General features: G+C 43.1%; 1 protein-coding gene and 1 long non-coding RNA gene across 16 annotated transcripts in view; one reads left to right on the top strand and one right to left on the bottom strand.

Annotated features, from left to right (window-relative positions):
* ENOX1 (ecto-NOX disulfide-thiol exchanger 1) overlaps positions 1 to 25227 on the bottom strand; it is a 521099-nt gene that overhangs the window by 424021 nt on the left and 71851 nt on the right. The gene's annotated exons all lie outside the window — the stretch shown is intronic.
* The window catches only part of LOC120370498, a 68175-nt gene that overhangs the window by 40988 nt on the left and 1960 nt on the right, over positions 1 to 25227 (top strand). For all 3 annotated transcript variants that reach the window (XR_005583769.1, XR_005583773.1, XR_005583770.1), the window contains exons 4-6: positions 16701 to 16767; positions 17601 to 17755; positions 24998 to 25157. This is a non-coding gene — a long non-coding RNA (uncharacterized LOC120370498). The remainder of the gene's footprint in view (positions 1 to 16700; positions 16768 to 17600; positions 17756 to 24997; positions 25158 to 25227) is intronic.

Below are 25227 nucleotides of genomic sequence, written 5' to 3'. Positions count from 1 at the left end.
TGTGTGTATGTTTATCTGCTTTAACCACATAAATAACTCATTTATTTTTCTGACTTAATAAATGTTTAGTTTATTATAGGATTGACACAAGCGTTATCACTGGTGCAAGATCTAAAGTGCAATTGATCAGGGGTAAGTGACTGGTCCTTTAGGACTGGGAGTAACCTGAATAGTACTGTGATTTTTGGTGCAAGGGACTATCTATTACAAAGGCAGGCTTAGCTGGGTGGCAAGATAGATCAGACTGCCCAAGGGGACTGTCTGGGACTCCATGTTCAGGCTGCTGTAGTCCTTGAGTTCACATTTGATATTTAGTTGGTGAAATCTATGTATAGAACTCACCAATTTAGGGTGTGTGGCTGCTTCTTAACAGTCTGCTCTAAGGTTCATACTCAGGCATTTGAGTCATTCCAAACAGCTTGACAGCACCTTCCTCTTCATGTAATACAACCAAAATCCAAAGCCTAGCATTTGGGACTGCGCACCAGAAATAAATGCAGCTACTCACAAAGTAAACCTACTTCTTGAGCAAAGGTGGCAGAACTGAGCTCTTGGAAAGTTAAACCATTGTAAGAGATTCTATAGGCATTACTCATATCAGTTTAGCACAGTGGTCGGTAACCTCTGGCACGTGGCTCGCCAGGGTAAGCAGGTTTGGCCGATCGTGGCTCCCACTGGCTGCGGTTCACCGTCCCAGGCCAATGGGGGTGGCGGGAAGCCACGGCCAGCACATCCCTCGGCCCGTGCCACTTCCTGCAGCCCGCATTGGCCTGGGACAGCGAACCGCAGCCAGTCGGAGCCGCGATCGGCCGAACCTGTGGATGCAACAGGTAAACAAACTGGCCTGGCCCGCCAGGGTGCTTACCCTCGCGAGCCACGTGCCAGAGGTTGCTGACCCCTGGTTTAGCGTTACTGGGGATATTCTGAAGAAAACTATTTAATATGCTTGATTTCTCATATAAGTATAGCAATAACACCAACCAATGGATACCTTCTATAGCATGCCACAATTTCCAGCTGCCTTGGGAACTACCAGATGCACACACAACTTGCTTCTTAGACAGTCATAGTGAATGAGAATGATTGAGATTGGTGTGCAATGCCAAGTGTCAGGTCCTGAATATGGCAGACAAGCACCCAAGATCATGTCATGCAGCACAAACATGAAGACGCAATCAGCCCTCCATTAGTTCTTTGAGTCAGCAAAAGCTCACACAGGTGGCTAATTGGTACCACTGTATCTCACTGCCATCTCTACTTTAGCAGCTTGACTGTAAGACTTCAGGTGAGGACAAAAAACTTTAGTTATCATGCTCCCTAAGATGGTGTCACTCTGAAGTCTCGACTTACAACTAACTCTCTTTCTAAATTCCCACATAGTTCTTACCCATGTAAGTTATAGAGTGGGTAGAGGTCACTCTAAAATTGTGATTCAGGTTGTAGTATAGAACTGGCTGGTTCATTATTCTGTAGTCCATGATACTTGTGCATGCCTTGTTGTGCATATCATAGCCAGTAACTGATCACTACTGGATATCCAGGGGTAATTAATGCACCACGTCTAAGGCTACGTCTACACTACGGACCTTACAGCAGCACAGCTGTACCACTGCAGCTGTGCCGCTGCTCTATGCCAACGGGAAAGAGCTCTCCCACCGGAATAATTAAACTACCCACAACGAGCAGAGATAGCTCTGTTGACAGGAGAGCGTTTCCCACCAACATAGCGCTTCTCCACACTGGTGATTTCATTTGTGAAACTTTTGTCAGTCAGAGGGCTGTTTTTTCACACTCCTCACCAACAAATGTTTTACCAAGAAAAGGGCTAGTGTAGACAGCCTAAATAGGAGGAGGTGCAAGAACCTGCTAAATCACATTTAGGAACATTAACTGAAGCAAAGGAAACGAAGGAAAAGAAGCAAAGGAAGCAAAGGAAAAGAAATGATTAACGGCACTCAGTTTTGCAGGTAGGTTCTTATCACAATGTTTACTCAGCAGCATGAATACAGATTTTGTTTAGTTACATCACCAGGCCATGGGGATACCAGATCAGATAACAAAACAAAAGCCATAAAATACAAGCCTGTACTAGGGATCATATTTATTGAGACAACCACTCAGCAGTCTTGCTCTCAGTACAAGAACTAAAGTAAACAGAACAAACCTAACCTGGCCTAATCAGAGTACCTCTGATTTCACCACAAGTTCTGCAGCACCTCAGTGTTTTCCTTGTGTCCCTAAATCCTAGTACCATGGGCTCTAAATACAAACTTAGCATGCCAGAGTAACAGGGTCTCCATCATTTACTCATCACAAAACTAATGCCAATGGTCAGGTAAGTGGAAAGCTGAGAAAATTCAGTGACTTCAAAGTTCTTCAGCTACACCTGTAGGGATGTGAACCTCCATGTATGTGAAAGCCCCCTTCAAGCTCCCCTGAGAAAGTGAAAACTGAAGGGTTGCCTTCTTCCAAACAGTGTAAGGCATCAACTCTATATTCCATTTTTCACTCTTTAAGAGGATATTTCTGAGGATTCTTTATAACTAACTAAATAAATGACCCATCTTCCCCATGACCTTTAGCCCTAGAGACTGTAAACAAACAGGAATATTTTCTACTAGAAACTGATCCTGAGCCAGAAAATTTGGATCCAGATTTTGAAATCCTTCCCTTCCCTCAAAGCTGATATTTTGTTTATACCCATCCCTGCTTTCACTGACAGTTTCTCAACAACATGTCCCTGTAAATTGACTTCAAAGAAGTGCATATGGATCTTAAAATAGAGCCTTTATTATCTGAATGTCGTAGAGAAATGCTGATGTCAAAAACTGGCAGTCTACAGCTATCTGATTAAGGGCTGTAGCAATGCATCTCTCTGGGTTGTCAAGCTTGGAACCTAGAATAACTCTCTGCCTGTTTACTTTGATGATCTCTTGAGTCCAGACACTTTCCCCCTCAACTGTCTCTGTGAATCCTGCTGCATCAGCCTGATTTCCCAAGATCCCTATTGTTAATCTTCATGGAAAATATTTTATCCATTATTTTGTGCCAAAGAGCTGGATTCTCAAATGGGTCCACTTGAACAAACATTTTCACTGCCTCCTCCACCAGTAATGCCCTCCTTCTTGGGAAAAGTTTGATTACATTGATTATTGGCACTTTCCTCTGGTGAATGAGTTTGTTTCCTCCTAGCCTTCCTAGATTACATAGTGGAAAAGGTCCTATAAGAGGTGAAGTGTTGTATGTGCTAATGAAAGGCTGAGTAGGCACTGACTGCTAATGGAACAGGTGCTGCACCTAGAACTGCTGTGGATAATTCCTGTGTCAATCAAGTCAAAACAGGTGTGCAAAGGTAGTGAGTGTATCGCTAAGAGGCACTTGTGCAGTTTGCTTTTAGCGTTTTCACTAAAGAAAAAAAAAGCAGAGAAATGAGTCAGTGTGCTTGGCAAATTCAAATCCTTAAATATGAGAAAGAGCTTCCAGCGGAACAAGAGAGGAACACATACACCGGAGAATGTCAAATGAAGACGTTTCATTAGCAAAGAGTAAACAGGTGCGGCATTCCAATAGAAACGATGGGATATCTCTTTCCTTTGTGATTGACAATTATCCTGTGAATGAAAAGACCTCTCATTTTTGAATGGAGTAAAACTTGGATTCTGACATCACTTCCCAGCTATTCGTGGGTTAAGAGGGGCTCTGTCAGAAATAGCGAGAGAAAGAGTGACTCAGACACGTCTCAACTTATTTCTTAGCCATGTGTAGACACAGCAGGAGCAGGCAGAGACTAATGGAAATCATATGTAGATTTTTACTCTACACGTATTGTAAGGAACGTGTGGCCAACTGGGAACGGCTTCATTTGGCCTAAGGCCTAGCTGTGGCCATTGTCTTCTTCCGAGGAGAATAGCACATTTTGTTCTAGATGAACATTAGTTTAACTCTCAATATTTATGGAGCCATTATTTACAGAGATACATTAGAGCTATTTGAATAGCTTGAGAGTTTTGCACTTAATGCAACTCTCCATTTCTTTTGGGGATCCTCAATCCCTGGGTTTTATCCCATGCATACTTGTCCCTACTTGGGATCTTCCCCATATTTCATTTTTTTTATAAGAAGAGAGGGTCTCCCTTGACAAATATATGTATGAACAGCAGCCTAAGGTCTCAACCACCAGAGAAGAAAATTATGTTTGTGTTTTACATGCACATCTTTGCGGGCAGCACTGAGACTGGTGGCTTAGCTTGCTTCTCTATTTCATGTGTATGCATAGCTTAGGGTGACCAGATGTCCAGTTTTCAACCAGAACACCCAGTCAAAAAGGGATCCTGGTGGCTCCAGTCAGCACCACCAACCAGGCTGTTAAAAGTCTGGTCGGCAGTACTGCGGTGCTAAGGCAGACTAGTCCCTACCAGCCCAGGCCAGCAGGTTCAGCTCTTGGGCATGGCGGGCACAGGGCTCCACGCACTGCCTGAGCACTGGCTCCAGACTCCTATTGGCCAGGAACCAAGAACAGCATGCAGAGCCTCCTGGCCCCCAAGCCTAGGTGCTGGACCTGCTGGCTGCTTCCGGGTGCAGCACAGAATCAGGGCAGGCAGGCAGTCTGCCTTAGCCCTGATGCACCACTGACTGGGAGTTGCCTGAGGTAAGCCCACACCCCAACCCACTGCCCCAGCCCTGAGCCTCTCACAAACCCAGAGCCCCCTCCTGCACCCAACCCCTCATCCCGGCCCCACCTCAGCATCTGCACCCCCAGCCAGAGCCCTCACTACAACCCCCACAGCCCAACCCCCTGCGGGGTCTCAGGGAAGAGGCAGGGAAGGGGGCAGGGTCTCAGGAAGGGGCAGGGCTAGGGTGTTCGGTTTTGTGTGATTAGAAAGTTGGCAACCCTAGCACAGCTGGAAACAGGCACATAGGCTCCAGCCTTCCAGAGCACATGTACAAGTAAATGACAAAAATATCTATGCAGTTAAGATTGCCAGAAATCCATAGGCTGATTGCTCATGGCTTGAATGGTTGCCATTTTTATCCTGTCATCTACATTAGCAGCCATTCGTTGGTTCATTTTACACACAGTGAGGGCGGGGGGGGCGGCCTATGTATCTAACTTCCAATCTGGAATCAATAAGATATGGTACACTAAAACAGCCTACTGATGGCTCACTTTTTCTTCCATGTCCCAGGCCTGCTTCTTGCTAGCCTTCCTTCAAATTCTTCTCTCTCCTGCTCCAGCATTTTTATCTGCTATTTGTCTCAGAAACCAAGGCAGCAAGTCTAGAGGAGTGCTCTTTGCTCCAGCACTTCTGTACGGTGAATTACCAGGCACAGCAACTGACAAGAGCAAACAGGTTTATTTTCTGGCTTCCCATCACCACTTATTTTCTTTATGACACACTAGTGCTGTCCACAAACAAAAAATTCAGCACATCTCAACCAAGAGCAAAAGGAATAGCAATATAAGAAAATGGAGCACTTTCTGGCACATTGTCTGTGAAAGAGAATTGGCTGTTCTTTTGTTGTTGTTGTTGATTTTTCCAGTAAATCCACAGACGTGGGAGGGAGGGGTAACTTAACAGTACAAATCACACAGGAAATCTCTGCCATCCACTTGCAAACTTTCTACTAATTACAAAAGTGATTCAGAGCAGTGATGTACTTCTAATTAGCACAAATAATCAGATCTCCTTCTTGGGGAAATGAGTCCAGCATAACTGGTGACAATAAAAATAAAGACGAACACTGAAACATTTTTGCTTTGGATTCTTTCATCAGTTTTTATTAGTTCCAACAAGTCTTTATTATTGTCACTTTTATAGGGCCATCATTATCCAAAGTCTATTTACTTCAAATATCACCATCTGCAGTGTATAATATAGAAATGTAGTTGCTATTACAAATAATATATGAAGTAGGAAGACTACAAGTTGTTTTTATAGGCCAGCTCACATTTGTAGTGTTGACTGCAAGCAAAATAAAATAACATATTAATGAGTTTAAAAATAAGCAAACTCTAGTAAAGAGAACAAGCATAGTGATATTTTTAGAAAGTATCTGAAATACCATGGTCATGTTGTCAAATTGCAATCCTTTATAAATATGTAGAAATTACTCTTTTAAACAGTGTTTATTAGCCATAGGAAAAAGCTACAGTGAGTCACTGTGGTCCTTCTAGGAACAATTAAACTAAAACATTATTTATAGTGACCTTTCCAGTTTACATTACAGCTACTGATCAAATGTACAGTCACCCCATGGACATGCATAATCAACTTTATTTCCTATTCTAATTGAGAAATGGAGCTGTTAATGTCAAGAAACATTAAAAGGAAGCTGCTCTGCTGATTTTGCTCGGCATATCTATCTGAAAGTTCTCCTGAGGAGAAGCACTATTCACTATGGACAAATTAACATTTGAAAATAAAATTGTGTGCTCAAAATTGGTAATTCAAAGCATACTACTGATGATCATGATCCTGGTTACAGTAACTGTTGTATAGATACTAGTTCATATATGAAAATAATTAAATCTGTACCTCAAAAATATTTCATTTTCACAGGGCCTTCTATCACAAATAGTCCCAAAAAATTTTACTCTCCTCCCACTCCTGTGCATGCGCAATGGAAGCTTCTTGTAACCAACTCTGATACAAAGAATCAGAGTCTCAATTTCAGAGCTGTGGACTAATAACTTGTAATTTGCATATTGTTAAATAAAATAAAAAAAGTCTTCACTATACAAAGACTAACTCCTATACACAGGAGTCATTTCCGAACCTATCTGTGATACATATATGGCCCCCCAGTACCATGATACCTGAGTACCCCACAGTCTTTAATGCATTTATCCTTACAACACTCTGGTGATGTAGGGTCATACAAGTGGGAAACTGCTGAGAGACTGATTTGTTCAAGGTCACACAGAAGTATGTTGCAGAATTAATGCCCTAACCACTGGACCTGGTTCATTTCATCCGTCACTGAAACAAACCTGGCTGTTGTTTAACAGTACAAAGCAACAATGAGCAACATTTAAGGAGAGCAAAAAGGATACAATATCCAATTGAAATAGCACAGGAAATGTAGGTATCCAAAGTGTGCCCGCAAGTACCCAAATGGGCATCTGGCCACAGCACTGGGGATAATATTACTTCTGTTGTGAAAAGTACCAAGGGAACTCTAACAACCGTATGTAATCAGAACCTAATATGTCTGCATCAAACAAAAGATAAGACACTCTGATCCTTATCTCGTGAATTTTACACTGATGTAACTCAATTTACTTCTATGGAGTTACTAATAATTTGCCCTAACGTCACGATCAGAATCAGGTCCACAGCCTCCAACAGCAGGGGCCTTGGCACATCACTAACTTAAAGCAAGTACTATCTATTGAATCACCAACACCAGTAAAACAAAGCTTCTCCAATTTATACACAGCAATTGCCAATTTAGGAATTTCAATTGCTGGTTTTATGCTTTGCATTTCCACTCTATGGAAAAAGTCTCTTTGGAGTTGGGGCAGTTCCCAAAGCACATAATAGTTAGGAGATACTCTCTCACTATTGAAACCCTTGCATGAATACTGAAGAATCTTACACAGACATCATGAATTTTTAGAAAACTAGTTTTGAAAGATAAGATATTAAACAATTTCTCTGGAGAATAAGAACACTGGAGATTATTTGCTTTGCTTTAATTACTTTCGCACATTGCTAGATTAGTTTTTGTATGCTACAAGAGCATACAAATCTTTTCATACCACGATTTTACAAATGCAAAGAAGCGAGTTCCTGTTTTGAATATTTAAGGTTTGCCATGTTCTGTATTATGTTGTCTTGAGCTGGATTTCTGCCAATCTAATAAGTAATCAGATTATATTTCCACTCATTTTTTAAATTATAGTTGTGCAAACTCTAACCTCAATTTCTACCTAGGTTTTTTCTTGTTTCCCTTGTATTTGCTTAGATGTTAATGCCAAGGGTCCACTGATACACCAGTTTCAAAGGCAAGATCAGAGTCAGGCTACACACCAGGTTTTCACTGAGACTTTCATTCTAGGTCATGTTCGATCACCCTTTCTACTCTTCTGGAACATTTTACCTTGACAGGAAACTAATGATAACTCAATTTCTAATGGATTCTAAATTATAAATACAAACTAACATTTGTTAAAGGTTTCCCTGAAGGCTTTACAAAGTGTTTAATAGATCCTAATGTTTATGAATCATGTTAATGTACAACATTAATAAATCTGCAGTTTTAGACTTCTCATTAAACAAAGCATTAAAAAAAACAGTGCTATTTAAAGGCAAATTCATCTGCTATTTTGGTACTAATGAAAGATGTGCAAGAACCAGTGCAAAAGACTTAACTGAATGACATGTACAGTCTTCTCCTAGACACTCTCTTCTGCAGTTTTTTTCAAGAGATGTAATTTAAAAGAGGGGATTAGAAACTCTACTTCCTTCAGGAAATGTGGATATCTACTGAGCGAGTGCAAACAACATTTACATATCCAGGAAAGGACGTATCCAGCTGACAACGGCATAATGACCCCAAGGCTCCCAAAACTAATTTGTTGCATTTCCCTCCACACAACCTATGGCCAACCCTACTACTGTCATGAAGTGTTTGGGGCTTAGATCGTAAGCCCTGGAGCAGTGACTGCCATTTGTTCGGTGGTTGAACACCATCCAGCAAAATGGGGTCCTGATCCATGACTAAGGCTCCTAGGCACTACAGTAATATAAATAAATTCCTACAGAACAATAAATAAATAACAATCTGTATTAAAAATAAAAAGTGTATTGTGCCACAAATTGTTCTGAAGAATTACAGTAGAAAACAAAAATACAGAGTTAATTAGTAGCCAATGAAAAACTAAAACGTGCTGGCAAAGGAGACATTATAAGCGTTCCAGCTGGGCTAAGTGTAGTCTGAGAGGCAGAGCAGTGGAAGGGAATGCAGACACTGCTTTGGACACCAATAGCAGTTCTAACCACAGCCTTTCCTGCTACTCGCCTGTGCTGAGGCAGGAGCAGGCCTGGTTCCAAGCAGCAGACAGGAGTGCAGAGCACTTTGGAAGGCGCTGCCTCCTAATATTGGTAACTCTTCACTGCTTCTTGAAATTCTCCCTTTGCATTGTCGTACTTAAAACAGCCCCAGAACATACAGTCCAACTGACTCTGTGAGTGACTTGCTTCCTTCAACCCACTGTTAATTTTGTATTTGCTGCATTCAAATGGCTGGCTGACTCCCAAAGTATCCTTTCACAGCACGAAGCGGTTGCACAATGGTGTGGCAGGAGAGAGAGAAGAGCAATCCTAGACAAGTGGAATAGCACAGGGAAGAGAGTTACAGTTATCTGAAGCAAGAGGAGACAGACGAATGGATGTGGATTTCAATACAGAGGCACTGGTGTAATGAGTAATGTTGTGAAGGTGGCAATAGTTACCCCCATAGTGTAGACAAGGCCTAAGTCGACTTAAGTTACGCTACTCCAGCTATGTGAATAACGGAGCTGGAGTCAACGTAGCTTAGGTCGACTTAGGCTTTGGCTACACTTGCATCCAGCGCTGGGAGAAAACTCTCCCAGTCGCTGTCCGTAATCCACCTCCTGTGGGTGGAGTATCGGAGTCGATGGGAGAGCCCTCTGCAGTCAATTTAGCTAGACCCGCTAAATCGACCCCCACTGCATCGATAGCAGCAGCATCAATCCTGTTAGACATGGCCTTAGAAGCACTAATGAGACATACTGAATGAGACAGAATTCACTGTCAAGGTAGAGACAGACAGGAGAAGCAGATGAAGCTCTGCATCAAGAAAGAGAATTAAAGAGGTGTTTGAGGGTGTTCCTGCTCAGCAATGCACTTGGAGGAATTAAACAGACAGCAAATGAAGCAAAGACATAAATTTAGATGGCCGAACAAGCAGAGTGGAAAAGCAGGAGTTAGTAAAGATGTCAAAATATATAAGTGTATGTTTAAGTATCAGTGTGAAAGCAAGGATTAAGGCTAAAGGTAACAAATATTACTACAATGATGATGTTTGAATGTAATAACACAAAGAAAATAGTAGACAACTTTCTTCTTTGTTTAGGGTGGTGTATGGGTTGCAATTTTAGTCGGAGGTGGATTGAAATCATGCCATCACAGATAATGGGAGTAGTCCAAAATTTTCGGATTGGGATACTTCAAAGTTAAGCAAGGTGACAGGGAGAAAGAGCCAGGAAAGGGTTAAGGACTCGGCAGGGTTTGGGGTCCTTCTCTAGCAGGCACTAGATGGCGGAGAGCACCTAGCACCACACCTCAGTAGAAAGCTCCTTCCCAGAAAGAACAACTATTTGGCAGTCTAGAAGGAGGGTGTAGTGATAAAATGAACAATTGAGGCCTTGAGCTATTATTTGCTTGGGGCACCTGTTACTCCGTTGATTGACCATTGCCCCCTGAAATGTCTGCAATCTGTGAAGGAGACCAACCCCAGGCTGGTATCTGGCTCTGCGCTTTCATGGTGCAACACAGATCTGGTGCTTCCCATGTGAATGCAGATTTTCCAGGAAGGGAGAGTCTCAAGGGAGAGTGGGGTGACAGGGAGAAAAAGCAAGGAAACAGGTAAGGGCTACCTGTCACGGGACTCAGCAAAGGACTGAAGAAAAGGGTGTGTCCTCTTTGCAGGGATGAGAGAAGCAAAGGGAAAGGCCTCTGGGGACTGCAACAGCTTTGGTCGGGGAATCACTTTTTTAGTGTTACTTCATGAGTTTTTTGTGTTTGAACAATAAATTGTGCCAAAGGCAAGGGCCAAAACAGACTTTGGCGTGTCACTGCTTCTTCCTGGGCTGGTAAGGTGGTGGGCTATCCCAGAGGCACCTATATAAAAGTGACCTAAACTTTTAGCGTTGCTGAGTAGCTGTAGCGCCATTGACTGCAAAGTTGTGAGTACCTAGGCACCTGTGAAAATTGGGCCATTTGTATTTAGGTGCTTAAGTGTAAATTTAGGTTCCTTACTTTAGGCACCTGAGTTTGAACATTTCAGCCTCAGTACTTGGCCTGGCATGCTCCCCAGCCATCTCAAGAAAATATTGTATCCAATACCATCCTAACTTATTCTAACCAACTTGATGATGCTGTAATGGAATGACCCCTTTTTATCTGGGAGATTTGGGAGTACAATTCCAGTTCGGGTTGACTGTATATGCATATAGTACAAGTGATCCAAGCAGAATCCAGCAATGAGCTACTTCACACACACACAGCAGTCCCTCGCTGCTAAGACAAACACCAGTGCTGTAAGACATTAGCTCTAGGAGTCGAGCTAAACATCACATCCACCAGCAGAACAGGAGAAATCACCATGAGACAATGTTACACTTCTGGTGAGATGAAGCTTAAAGGATGGTGCTTTATTCTCCCACTCAATGTTGTAGTTATGTGAGTGCCCATGGGGGGGTACACAATAGTGCAGCAGATCACTGCTCCCTGTTACTTGCATGCTCATGGAGAAAAGCAAAATATTGATTTTAGAAAGGAGCAGAGGATTTAAATATCACTCACTAGATTTTTTTTTGTTGTTCACAAAAAAGTTACAAAATTATACAATGTTAAATGACATTGAATTCTGTAAAAATCTAGGGTAATCTACAACTTCAAAATGAAATCTTTCACAAAGAGCTGTCTCTCAAATTATCTATATTCTATTTCAGTTCTCTTGCATTTTTTTATTAAAGCATGTAAAAGATTGTCATGTAGTGTACTTTTGTCTAAGGGTATGTCTACACTACAAGAGTAGTTCGAATCAACTTAAGTCGAATTTGTAGAATCGACCTTACGAAGTCGAATTTGTGTGTCCACAGTAAGGACACTAATTCGACTTTGTGAGTCCACACTAACGGGGCAAGCGTCGAAATTGGAAGCGGTGCACTGTGGGAAGCTATCCCACAGTTCCCGCACTCCCCGCTGCCCATTGGAATTCTGGGATTTCCCCCCCAATGCATGCTGGGGGGAAAACTGTGTCGAGGGTGGTCTTGGGTAACTGTCAGCAGTCAACCATCACTTGCCAAATCAGAACCACTTTTCCTCCCTTAGTGACAGCGCACGCCTCAGCTGCTGGAACATGGGCCTCATCCTCCTGCACTTATGGCGATCTAACCTCGTTATCTCTACACCTCTTCAACAGTCAGATGCTTATATATACAGGCCTGCAGCCCTGAGGACATGAAGTCTCAGGGTGGCACAGACCTCTCAGAAGTGGGTATTCACCGCCGTGGAGCTCATGCTGCAATGGGTCATGTTCATGCTATGGTGCCAGCGATTCTCATCCCTATCCTGGGACCAGCCCACCAGGCCAGCCAGTATATAACCGAATGGTGCAGTGTGCTTTCGAACGTCTCAAGGGGAGATGGCGAAGCTTACTGACTTGCTCGGATCTCAGCGAAACGAATATCCCCATTGTTATTGCTGCTTGCTGTGTGCTCCACAATCTCTGTGAGAACAAGGGGGAGACCTTTATGGCGGGATGGGAGGTTGAGGCAAATCGCCTGGCTGCTGATTATGCTCAGCCAGACACCCGTGTAATTAGAAGAGCCCAGCGGGAAGCGCTGTGCATCCGGGAGGCTTTGAAAGATAGATTCCTCAGGTTGCAGGGTAACCTGTGACTGTTCAGGTTCTTTACAGAGAAGCTGAACCTGCCCCTCTTTCAGTTACTGTTGACTTTCTTTTGCGGTTACATAGCCCGTTCACCATGTTTTCCCCCTTCCAACACACGTTTAAAAATAAAGTTAATGGAATATTTTAATTAACAATGTTTTCTTTACTAATGAATTCGCGTTAAAGGGTTGAAACAGGGATGCAGACTGTGGTGGGTAGGGTGTGCAGTGATGTACAGACCGCTTCTACACTTGAGGAATGACAGGCTCCTGCCCCTAGAGCGGTCTGCACTGCCGGACTGGTTGTTTCAACGAAGCCTGCCATCCCTCCTTTTTGGGACTCTGTGTGCGGGGGCTATGTGGCCTTGTGGCGGGGGAGGACTGGGGGGAGGATGTTTACAGGTGGGTGTGAAGGAAGGGGTGAGGAGTGCAGGCTCTGGGCTGGGGGTGGGGGCGTAGGAAGGGGTGAGGGGTGTGTGGGAAGGGGGAGGAGGTGTAGGGGGATGAGGGCTCTGGCTGGGGCTGAGGGTTTGGGGCATTGGAGAGGCTCAGGGCTATGGTGGAAGGGCAGGGTAAGGGCAGCCTGCCTTGCCATTTGTGTATGCCTGGGGTTAGGACGCTGTGGCACCAGACTGCTTTTCTGCAGACCCGTGGGGGCCAGGGCCCGATCCAGGCAGGGCCGGGGGAGAGACCCAGCTCCAAATATAGCTGGAGCAGGGCACCTGCCGCCTATGCACAGAACATGAAAAACACCTCCCAGACTGACCAGGGTGCCTAGTGACTGCACTGTGTGTGTGACCTGCTGTAGATCCTGCCCCCGTGTCTGTACCCAGGTAATGGTGACCGTCCTATGCAATTACCAAATCCCTCCCCCCCCCCTTCACACAAAGTCTTCTGTAAAGAAACATGACGGAAACAGTAATGAACAGCAAACTATTTTTAATAATCAACTACACAGTGAGGGGACGAAACTGGGATTTGGGCTTGGGTGATCCAGGAAGGGAAGGACTTCTCAAAATTTAGCGAATGAGAGCTTTTTGGTACTTGAGCACTCTGCTGGGGTGGAGTGACAGTTTTCACGGCCCCTGGTGCACCTCCTTCTTGTTATTTTGGGTGAGGGGGGTATTGGACTTTGTGGCAGGGGAGGGCGGTTGCAGATACAGTGCAGGGGGGCTCTGTCCTCCTGCCTGTGGTCCTGCAGAACATCCACAAGGCGCCTGAGCATGTCCGTTTGCTCCCTCATTAGTCCAAGCAGCGTTTGAGTCGCATGCTGGTCCTCCAGACGCCACCTGTCCTCCTGTTCGCTGTGTGAGCGCTGCTGCTGAGAGAAGTTCTCCCTCCACTGGCTCTGCTGGGCCGCCTCGGCTCGGGAGCAGCCCATAAGTTCTGCGAACATCTCGTCCCGTGTCTTTTTCTTGCGCCACCTAATCTGCGCCAGCCTCTGTGAGGGGCATGCTGGAGCAGGTCAGGATACAGTTGCAGCTGTGTGATGGGAAAAAGGGAGTGAATTCCTTACAAAGATACATTTTTGCAAAGAAGAAACATAGTCTAGTCAGTCTCTGTGAACAAGACCATGCACAGCACTCACTCAGGGAAAGTTCGAATTTTCAGAATTTGCTTTCATTGCCTGGGGGATTGCACTGCAGATCAGACAAGCGGGGCAGGACAGCAGAATCCGTGGAGCAGCCAGGCATGGTAAGCCAAAAACTTTTGGCTGCTTAAAAGTCAATGTATACCACTGTCCTCTTGCTACAGGCAATCCTGAAAGCATAAACTCTGCCCCTGTTGCACCCCCTCACGTCTGTTCCCTGGGAAAGATCCCTGTATGCTGCCACTCTGCAGCCTCCACCACATGGCTGTAAAGTGACGCTCATTGTTATGCAAAGGAACAGTGAAGCACTCCCAATACTAATAGTACACAAATTACTGTAATTAAATGCAGGAGTCTCCGAGCGAGATCACCCTGAGGATGGTCACTGAGGCAGATAGAGAGCGCATGCTGCGTGAAAGCCAGCACAAACCAGGGGCCTATGCTGCCATGCTCGTGGAGGCAATGCTCCCGGAGTACCTGATGATAGCCTGGCGCAGAAAAGTGTGCTACCACGGAGCACCCAATAAGGCAGCTCTCCCCAGGAACCTCATGCGGAGGCTTTTCGATTACCTGCAGGAGAGCTTCTCGGAAATCTCCCAAGAGGATTTCTGTTCCATCCCCATATATATTGACCTTCTTTTCAACTAGTAACTCTTCCTGCTCCATTAAAAATAAATATTAACATGGTTAAAGCACTTACAGACTGATCCTTCCCCTGATTCAGGGTCCGGGGTAACGGCTGGGGAGGGTTGGTAGGGGATCTCAGTGAGGGTGATAAAGAGATCCTGGCTGTCTGGAAAATCAGCGTTGTAAGTGCTTTCGACTGCCCCCCCCCCCCCCGCCCCGTCCTCATCTCCTTCCTCATCTTCCCCGTCCGCAAACATCGCCGAGGAACTGGCCGTCAACACTATCCCATTGTCGGAGTCCACGCACACTGGTGGGGCAGTGGTGGCAGACCCACCGAGAATGGCATGCAGTGCCTCGTAGAACCGGCATGTCTGGGGCTGGGCTCCGGAGCGTCCATTTGCCGCTCTGATTTTTTGGTAGCCTTGTCTCAGCTCCTTGACTTTCACGCGGCACTGTGTTGTATCCCGGCTGTATCCTCTGAGTGCCATGGCTTTGGAGACCTTCTCGTAGGTCTTTGCATTCCGTTTGTTGGAGCGCAGCTCCGAAAGCACAGACTCATCGCCCCACACAGCAATGAGATCCAAGACTTCCTGGTCAGTCCATGCTGGGGCCCTCTTTCTAGTCTGAGATTCCCTGGACTCCTCTGCTGGAGAGCTCTGCATCGTTGGCAGTGCTGCTGAGCTCGCCACGACGTCCACACAGGAAATGAGATTCAAACTGGCCAGACAGGAAAAGGAATTCAAATTTCCCCGGGGCTTTTCCTGTGTGGCTGGTCAGAGCATCCAAGCTCGGACTGCTGTCCAGAGCGTCAACAGAGTGGTGCACTGTGGGATAGCTCCCGGAGCTACTAAGGTCGATTTGCATCCACACCTAGCCTAATTCGACATAGCCATGTCGAATTTAGCACTACTCCCCTCATCGGGGAGGAGTACAGAAGTCGAACTAAAGAGCCCTCTATGTCGAATTAAATAGCTTCGTAGTGTGGACGGGTGCGCGGTTAATTCGAATTAACGCTGCTAAATTCGAATTAAAGTCCTAGTGTGGACCAGGCCTAAGAAAAAATAAACATGCAAACATTTTGTTGGAGAAGAATAAAGGTAGAGGGCTGCATGTTTCTGTAGAATAATACCTCCTACTTCTTATATATCGCTTTGCATCAGTAGATCTCCAAGTGCTATATGAAGGTCAGTATCAGTCCCCTCATTCCACAGATGGGGAAACTAAGGCACATAGCGGTTAAAGTCACTTGCCCAAGGTCACCAGCAGGCCAGTGGCAGTCAGGCACAGAACCCGGGTCTCCTGAGTCCCAGTCAAGTGTTGAGAAACAACTTTCTGGGATATCACCTCACACCACTGCAATATCTTTATATTCAAAATCGCAATATACTATTTGTAATACATATCTGCTCCAAATGTAATAGAAACATATCTGCATTGCATAAATCATATGTGACAGCACATTAGGTCTTTTAAATAACATTGTGAACACCAGGAAATGATGCAAAGAACCCATTTTTCATGTTGTTGTTAATACAATCCAAGTTACAGTACTTATCCTCCTACTGATTCCATTTGATTAGACGAATCATTAGCAAATGTAAGATCTCTCAGCCACAAAGGGTAGCACATTTCCTAAGCAATGGGAAAGACCCACTACTCAGATCTTTTGCTGGCACTGGTGAGTTATGCAGACCAAAGCAAAGGAAAGACCATACGATAGTTCACTTCTGTTTTATGGAGATTTCTTACAACATCCTTCACCCACAGTAGCTAAGCACTTTATGGGCAAGAGCCCAGAGAAGGATCTAATCTTTGGTATTTCTCTTGCCCTTTGACTAGGAGATCTACAAGCAAGGCCCTGTGTGCTCCACCCTGTTCATGTCAATGAGAGGGTAAATCTGTAAAGGTGACAAGTTAAAATGTCAACATTGCTAACCATTTTATTGGTGTTCCTTATCCTGTGCTGTGTACTGTGCTAAGTACTGTGCTTATCCTGTAATCCCAACTGCCTCCTACACCTTCCCCGGGGCCCCAAAGCCTCATCTTCTTCCTGCTCAACTACCAAAACCACCAGCTTCACTCTCTCCAGTGTAGGATGCGTTATCAACTCCAAAAATCTTTGGCATATCCCAACTGGGAGGACAATGTAAAATAAACTGAATGTGCTATGAAAGTAAACACCACAGAGATTAGTGTATTGACTGTATTATTACATATTATATTTAAATTACAACCCCTGTATTTCTAAATATAAATTCAGCAGAATTTCCTGCCTGCCACATCAGAGTGGTGCAGAATCCAGGAATTGTGATGCACAGCGATGATACAGCTTGCTGCTGAGCCTTGGTTAGGAATTATAAGGGCTTTCATTTGCTCTGTCATAAATGCTGAGTGAAATTGTGTGTTGCTGAATGGAACTGAGTGGTCAAAGAAATGAGTCTTTCATGTGGGCCTGAAAGCGGTCATTTTGGCATCCTGTGGGAGCGAGTGCTATATGCACATGCTAGCAGCCAGGAAAGCTCTGTCTCCAACAAACACAAGTTTCATCCTCGAGGCAGACAATTTAATTGTTCCTGAGGAGCACAGATGTTGAGGGATAAGGTCCTGGAGGGTGGCTCCATCTTACTAGGCATTTCCCTTGACTTGAGTTTTCTCTTCTCTTGGGGAATGGGAGGGGACGCAGTTATGGTCACAGCATCTAGTCCTATATGGAAAGAGTCTAACTTTTTGTTTTTCTAGGCATTTCCTGGATCTGATCCTGAAAGATGTGGAACACCCGCCGGTCCAACTGAAGTCAATGGAGTCACATGTGCTCTTGGGCACCTTGCAGGATCAGGCACATTTCAGCAGGAGCTGAGGATGCTCATATCAGGACCATACAGCACGATTTATTGGTATATTTTTTCCTTTTGGAGTGGAGAGCCAACCTGTGGCCCAGTTAATGCAGTGTCACCAGGAGGGCGGGGAGTGGGGTGGGAAGAAACAGGGCATATGCTGGGCACTGGCACCACAGTCGGCAGTTGCGGGAATCAGCTTCCACAGAACTGCTACAGGTTGACCTTGTACAGGTGGGAGCAACAGGGTAAGACTGGTAAGAGCTTTGGTCACAAATCACTGCCCCTTACTCTGAGCTCATGGCAAACTCATTGTCTATTTTGGTCAATTTCACGGGCAAAGGATTTTAAAAATTGTAAATTTCATGATTTCAGCTATTTAAATCTGAAGTTTCATGATAGTGTAATTGGAGGGGTCCTGACCCAAAAAGGAGTTGGAGGGGGAAGGGTCGTGATACTGCTACCCTTAGTTCTGTGCTACTGCTGGCGGCAGCGCCGCCTTCAGAGCTGGGCGCCCGGCCAACAGCCGCCACTCTCCAGCTGCTCAGCTCTGAAGGCAGCGCAGAAGTAAGGGTGGCAATACTGCAAACCCTCTAAAATAATCTTGTGTACCTCCTGCATATCCCTTTTGGGTCAGGACCCCCAATTTGAAAAACACTGGTCTCCCCTATGAAATCTGTATAGTATAGGGTAAAAGCACACAAAAGACCAGATTTCACGGGGGGAGACCAGATTTCATGGTCTGTGATGCGTTTTTCATGGCCATGAATTTGGTAGGACCCTATTCATAACTGAACCAATAATAATAGGGGGGAAAAGAGATTTTGACTAAAAGAGAGTTAAGCCAATGGAGAATCTAGCTCTCAATTTTCTAATGTAGAGATTAGGGCGGTCAAATAATCACAATTAACTCACGTGATTAACCTAAAAAATTAATCGCGATTAATTGCACTTATAACAATAGAATACCAATAGGAATTTATTAAATATTTTTGGATGTTTTTCTACATTTTTAATATTGATTTCAATTACAACACAGAATACAAAGTGCACAGTGCTCACTTTATATTATTATTTTTATTACAAATATATGCACTGTAAAAATGATAAACACAAGAAATAGTATTTTTTAATTCACCTCACACAAGTACTGTAGTGCAATCTCTTTATCATGAAAGTGTAACTTACAAATGCAGATTTTTTTGGTTACATAACTACACTCAAAAACAAAACACTGTAAAACTTTAGAGCCTACAAGTCCACTCAGTCCTACTTCTTATTCTGCCAATCACTAATACAAAAAATTGATGGGAGATAATGCTGCCTGCTTCTTGTTCACAATGTCACCTGAAAGTGAGAACAGGCATTTGCATGGCATTTTTGTAGCCGGCATTGCAAGGTATTTACATGCCAGATTCGCTAAAGAGTCATATGTCCCTTTGTGCTCCAACCACTATTCCAGAGGACATGCTTCCATGCTGATAATGGGTTCTGCTTGATAATGACCCAAAGCAGTGCGGACCCACGCATGTTCATTTTCATCATCTGAGTCAGATGCCACCAGCAGAAGGTTGTTTTTCTTTTTTGGCGGTTTGGGTTCTGTAGTTTAAGCATCAGAGTGTTGCTCTTTTAAGACTTCTAAAAGCATGCTCCATACCTTGTCCCACTCAGATTTTGGACGGCACTTAGGGTGACCAGACAGCAAACGTGAAAAATCATGACACAGGATAGGGGGTAATAGAAGTCTATATAAGAAAAAGACCCAAAAATCAGGACTGTTCCTATAAAATCAGGACATCTGGTCACCCTAACGGCACTTCAGATTCTTAAACGTGGGTCGAGTACTGTAGCTATTTTTTAGAAATCTCAGAAACCTTCTTTCCATTTTGTCAAATCTGCTGTGAAAGTGTTCTTAAAACGAACATGTGCTAGGTCATCATCCAAGACTGCCATAACATGAAATATATGCAGAATGCGGGTAAAACAGAGTGGGAGACATACAATTCTCCCCCCAAAGAGTACAGTCACAAATTTAATTAACACTTTTTTTTTAAACGAGCATCATCAGCATGAAAGCATGTCCTCTGGAATGGTCGAAGTATGAAGGGGAATACGAATGTTTAGCATATCTGGCATGTAAATACCTTGCAACGCTGGTTCAAAAGTGCCATGTGAATGCCTGTTCTCACTTTCTGATGACATTGTAAATAAGAAGCAGGCAGCATTATCTCCCATCAGTGTAAACAAACTTGTTCATCTTAGCAATTGGCAGAATAAGAAGTAGGACTGTGTGGCTTGTCGGCTCTAAAGTTTTACATTGTTTTATTTCTGAATGCAGTTTTTTTGTACATAATTCTACATTTGTAAGTTACACTTTCATGATAAAGAGATTGCACTACAGTACTTGTATGAGGTGAACTGAAAAATACTTTTCTTTTGTTTTTTACAGTGCAAATATTTGTAATAAAAATAAATATAAATATAAAGTGAGCACTGTATGCTTTGTATTGTGTTGTAATTGAAATTAATATATTTGAAAATGTAGTAAACATACAAAAATATTTAAAATAAATGGTATTTTATTGTTTAACAGCACGATTAATCATGATTCATTTTTTCAGTCACTTGACAGCCCTAGTAGAGATCCATTCAGTTTTAAGGGTTAGTTTCAAGACATCTTTATTTAGAAGAAACAAGGAGGAAGAACAACAGTGTAACTACAATTCAAACATTACACAATTATTATTTATACAATATTTCTGTTTTCCCCACTGTTAAAATCTGTGGTTATTACAGGTAGTCATGTGAATCTATTTACATATAGTATGTATATATAGACACTATTTAGTATAATCAGCACACAAAATGCAATGTTAGGATTCAAATGTTTTACAAGCACAGAAGTCAGAAAATTCCTTCACTTTTCTCACAGCAACCACAACTTATCCTCTGACACATGGAGTAGAAGCTATGAAAAGTAAATAAATAAATAAATCCACTTTTACTAAATATAAATTTCCAAAGTTGTCTACCATTCCAAGTATGGAAAAAATATCCCACCAGGTGTTGGTAAGTGCTAATTTTTTTATCGCAACCACCATATGTGTTTTAATTTTGCTGAAAGAGTCCAAACTCCGCTTGCATGGCCTGTAAAAATTTCAAAAGGGTACCAGATCCCACTGGCCATCATTGCTGCATGTATCAAATACTGATCCTGAAATGAATCTGTGTAACAAACTGACAGATGCTTAATAGATGAGGATGCAAATGTCACCATTAAAGTTTAATCCAGTGCCCAATGGCCAAGGACAGCACCGTGGCAGGACTGCACAGTTTTAATAATGTTTGAAATAGATGTCACATTTTTCACAGATTGCCTCCCAATAAACCTTTCCCCAAAATCTCACCTGGTCTTAATAAATCGTTTTGGAAAAATTTAGTCCAAGCTTTTTGGAAGAACCTTTGGAAAAAAAAATCAGTTAAAGCTTTACACAGTGAAGAAAGATGACTGTCTGCTTGGAGAGTTTGATCCAAAAGATTCTTGTAGTAATAGGATCAATATTTCACAGAGCTGTTATAAAATTCCACAGGGGACTGATTTATCCATATTTTTACCTGGGTTAAAGTTTTAATGTCCTCCAGGATTTACATCTCAAATTGGCAAATAAACTTCTTTGTCATCCTTATTTATTCTCAATTATTCACCCCACTTCAAATACTCCAGGATAATCTTTCTAGATTTATATGATAATTTATATGAATCCATTTAAAGATACTGAAATGCCTCTGACTCTTTCCCCTCCCCAGGAACAGTCTCTCTGGCAGCTGTATATATAGTAGAGACTGTATGTTCAGCTTTCTTAGAGGGAATGGAGTTAATGAACTGAATCAACATCTTCTACATAGTTGAAATTAACCCCCACACAGGGCCCTACATGCCACGTAAGCCCTACTTAAGCCTTTACTGTGCAATTTAAGTGGTGCTAAGGGCCTTGGAGGAGGCCTCTGCATTCAGCTGAACTTCTTATTATCATAGCAACAAGGCCTGACTCTGTACATAAGAAGTGTTGTGTCAATAGCAATTAACTCTCAAGTACTTTCTCTTTCCTGTCCCACAACAATTTTTTCACCTAGGAAATATTGTCCTGGAATAGTTTGTGAATCCCTTTTAACTTGTTAATTTTGCCTGCAATTCTCTGTATTTTCTTCTTTCTCCCTAAATATAAAATATTTTTAACCACCTTGTATAATTTGTCAGATAACCTCTTCACCTAGGGTTAAATAATCCTAGCTCTGTGGCAGCAGAGTTCAGTGCACCTGAGTGGAGGGAAGAGACAAAGGTGGCTCTAAATGACCTTTCCGTTCCCAGTACCCAATCCTGAGGCTGATCCAGCCTCCAGTGCAAGCTGGAGTGGTCTAAAGGGCAGCTCTAACTAGTGCCAGCTTGTAATACGCCTTAAGGACCATTACATGTTAGCAAGGATCACCAGCGCTGAGTGTGCTCCAGCTTTACCACATATTCTATTCTGTGTAGGTTTTTGTACCACGCTCATCACTATGACCACCTTCCAGTAGCACATTACCCAATGTGACTTATCTATGTCATGTGGTTTTTTTTCTAATCCTCCCTCCAGGAGGAGAAGCATGTTTTGTCTTAGTAGAGATTTTTTTTTACATATACATAGAGCCCATATGCTTGTGGGGGAGAATGGGAGGAAGAGAATGGGACAGGAGAGGCTGGCATACAGCCAATATCACCAGCTGATGATTGCCTCACACTGTGGAAATCTTCAGCTCCCTATTCGTGGCTCGTTATAAGAGACCCTTTTGCATTGCTCCTGCAGCACAAAATGGACCTTAGTGTGGATCAGAACCTGGCCCATAACCTTTACAACATCCCCTACCAATCCCGGGGATCAAGGAGACAATAGAGAAGGCTCTATAAATGACAGAAGAACCTGGTTAATTCCATTTTACATAAATTATCTCACACATCCATACAACCCTCCAGCATCTTCCCTCATTTTTCATCACAGACTTAACAACAGCAAAGTCCCCTATTACTATTTTGCTTACAAATTACACAACAGTACATTACTAGTATAGTATGAAGTACCCTACATTAAAACTGACACTTGTCAAAATAAATGAAGGGCACTATGATGCTGCATGCTTAATTTTCTTTTTTAAATATAGGGATTAACCCTCATCATTAACTCTCAAAGTTATGCCATCAGCAGCGATCTACTAATGTTTAAGTTGAATTCGACTTTGAAATATTTTTCTTCATTAATTAGGAGCCAAAACTCCTAATTGGGAATGACCTCATTTGAAACATTAGCTAGGTATTTATAAACATATTATAACTAGTATCAGACAGGACATACTGCCTTCATCTTTACCAGTACAGATCTATGATTATATTATGATGTGTCAAATAACTCAGGGATAATCTTGCCCCAAAATTCCTCTAACTTTTTTTTAATTTCAAGATTAAGACTCTCTATTTGACAAAATTGGCTTCCTAGAATTAAATTGGGCCACCCATAACAGAAAGTCTCCTCAAGGTTTGTAAGTGTATCTAATACCCATGTGCTTTATATAAATTCTGACCTGAAAACTCAATTCTCTTGTAGATATAGAGCCAGCTGGTGTAAACTGGCACAGCTATTGACTTCAGTGGAGCAATCCCAATTTACATCAAATGAGGATCTAGAACCTATCACTAGGGCTGCAGGTTTGTCACAGTGGGAAAAATGTCATGGATACCATGATTTCCCCATGTGTCTGTGACTTGGCTTTGTGTCCTGTGGCTCTTGTCCCATAGGGCTGGGCCCAGCTTTCCGCTCCAGGAGTTACCACCTGGCACATGGGGTCGCAGCACCACTCAGTTTGGCAGCACTGCGGCCCCATGCACAAGATCTCAATGAGGCCAAACCAGGCAATGCTGCAACCCCATGTGCTAGGTCCCAAATCCATAAGTGGGGAGCTGGGCCCAGCCCCACGGGACAGGAGCCGAGGAGCTACCACTGTGTGGTGAGTGTGGGGTGGGGCTTGCCCTCTAACCTCTCCTTCAGGGCCCCTCCTCATTTGTCATTTTTGTAAAAATCAAGTTCATTAAACCTGTGACCTTTACTACATTTACAATGACTGCACTGTGATTTTTTTATTTTAAAAAATGCTGAGACAAATCTGCAGCCCTACCCATAACTGAGTGAAATCCACACATCCTCTCTTTCTTTCCTGAGCACCCCTTGAAGCCCCAAGGGACCACATTTTTCCATCTCCCTGCTCCCTAAATTCTTAAAGCTTGCATAGCAGCCATCACCATTCAAGTCAAGGAAGAACAGATGCCACCCCCTGTGAGGTCCATCAACTCTGCTTCCAAAGTGGACAGATAATATAAAGGCTGAATGATGCAAGGGGTTTCTTCCTGCCACTGTAGTATTTGCCTCCCCTATAAACTCACCTGCAGGAATGCATACTTGATTTCTTTTCCTCAAATCCAGATGCAGGAACAAAATAAAGAGCTACTCACATAATATCCCATTCTTATACTTGTGCCTTTAGCTTAATTTGTGCCATATGAAATGTTAGATCCTACAGCTTCTGCCATTAAGACTTAAAGATCGGACAGGTTCTAGCTGAGCGTTATATTGCAGAGAAACTTTTAATCCACTCTCACACAAATCAAAAACTTTCCCTACCCATTCCATTTTCTACTGGATTTGTATGGTATGTTTGAACCCCTCCATTGATGCAGATGATCTGATTAGTTTGCCTAAAGTTAACTCTCAATAAACATTAAATCAGCTCTTCCCAGTATCATTGTACTTTGGGGATATAAAACTAGCACTGTAGTAACCTCTACTAGCACAACCATAAAGTAGGAACATTTTTGTAAAGGTCACTGGAATACATATTTACTAGCCTAGTAATAGGTTCTGCACATTTTAAATTCTAATACAAGGTTATTTCAAGTGCATGCTTAACTTAGGGTGGGCTGCAGCTAACTCCCTCAAGTTGTTTTTCTACTTGGCTTCATAAATGTATAACTCACCCCTGTGAAAACAGTATTCCCCAGGCAGCATGCAGTTCTCTGATAGGGCCACCTTCTTCTTGACAGTGCTCATGCTACTGCTATTAGTCAACTCCTAGAAGGAATTTCAAAAGTAGCTATAGACTAATATGGCTTCAGCCATCAGTTCTGCTATTCTTTAAGGTAATCTCCAAGTACAGTATGTGTCCTAAGCTTCTACAGTGCTGATAATATGTTTCTTCATTTATGTTCTCTCATTCAAGCCTTTGTTGAGGTTGCTTCTGAATCAGACCAATACCACAGTGATGAGTGGCAAACATGGCTAGATGGATTAAATAGCATTGACCAGTATAAACAACTCATACATCAGAGAGGTCTGCAGCACCTTCCAAAATGGAAAGCAAACATAGCATAAAGACAACAGTTAAGTCACTAAGAAATAATCATGAGTTAATGGTAGGAAATAGAGAGAATGTCTTCTAGTGTTGCTATT

Source organism: Mauremys reevesii, linkage group 1, assembly GCF_016161935.1.
Source record: "Mauremys reevesii isolate NIE-2019 linkage group 1, ASM1616193v1, whole genome shotgun sequence".
Taxonomy (NCBI): domain Eukaryota; kingdom Metazoa; phylum Chordata; order Testudines; family Geoemydidae; genus Mauremys; species Mauremys reevesii.
Note: the sequence above shows the minus strand (reverse complement) of the source record. Positions and strands in the feature narration are given on the sequence as shown.